We start from the raw sequence: 1282 nt of genomic DNA, 5'->3' as shown, positions 1-1282 counted from the left end.
CCGGGTGCTGCAGTTCTGTCCCGGTGTCTGTCCCGGTGTCTGTCCCGGTGCCGGTTCTGTGCCGGTTCTGTGCCGGTTCTGTCCCGGTGCCGGTACCGGGTGCTGCAGTTCTGTCCCGGTGTCTGTCCCGGTGTCTGTCCCGGTTCTGTCCCGGTGCCGGTGCCGGGTGCTGCAGTTCTGTCCCGGTGTCTGTCCCGGTGTCTGTCCCGGTGCCGGTTCGGTGCCGGTTCTGTGCCGGTTCTGTCCCGGTGCCGGTACCGGGTGCTGCAGTTCTGTCCCGGTGTCTGTCCCGGTGTCCGGTTCTGTCCCGGTTCTGTCCCGGTGCCGGGTGCTGCAGTTCCCGGTGCTGCCGTCGGGCGGCGCTGTCGCTGCGGGGCCGTTGGGAGCTGCCCCGCCCCCCCCGGGTGTCCCGGGCTGTCCCGAGCGTCCCAAAGCGCCCCAAAACCGCCCCAAAGCGCCCCAAAGCTGAGCCGGCGCTTCCCGAGCGGGGCTCGCCGTGCCTCAGTCCCGCTTTCCCGTCCGGGCTCTGCCGTCCCGGTCCCCGCTGTCCCGGGAGAGCTCCGGCAGCGCTGCCCCGCTCCGGCCCGGGCGGGGATCCTCGGCGAGCACGGGGATCGCTCGAGTTCTCCTGGCGCTGGAATTTCCGCAGCCCCGCTGCCGCCCCGGGATGCTCCGGCTGCCGCCGGGGCGCGGCTGTCCCCGAAACCGAGGGGACGGCCCGGGACAGCTGCCAGGGCACAGCCCCGGGGGAACGGGAGGGGACACGGGACAGGGCACGGGGGGAGAACGGGACAGGGGGAACGGGACAGGGGCACGGGAAATAGAACAGGGGGACAGGACAGGGGGACAGATGGAACAGGACAGGATGGAACAGGGACAGGGCACTGGGGTGCAGGACAGGGGCAGTGGGTGCAGGACAGGACACTGGGGTGCAGGACAGGGACACTGGGGTGCAGGACAGGGCACTGGGGTGTAGGACAGGGACACTGGGGTTCAGGACAGGGCACTGGGGTGCAGGACAGGGGCACTGGGTGCAGGACAGGGCAGTGGGTGTAGGACAGGGCACTGGGGTGCAGGACAGGGGCAGTGGGTGCAGGACAGGACACTGGGGTTCAGGACTGGGGCACTGGGGTGCAGGACAGGGCACTGGCTCCTAGGGCAGTGGGGTGCAGGACAGGGGCAGTGGGTGCAGGACAGGGCAGTGGGGTGCAGGACAGGGCACTGGCTCCCTGCTGGTGCATTCCTGGGAGCTTTGTGCCCAGGCTCTGCAGCTGCTGGGGCT

Source organism: Passer montanus, unplaced genomic scaffold (genome assembly GCF_014805655.1).
Source record: "Passer montanus isolate IOZ18808 unplaced genomic scaffold, ASM1480565v1 scaffold171, whole genome shotgun sequence".
NCBI lineage: Eukaryota > Metazoa > Chordata > Aves > Passeriformes > Passeridae > Passer > Passer montanus.
This window is presented reverse-complemented; position numbering follows the sequence as displayed.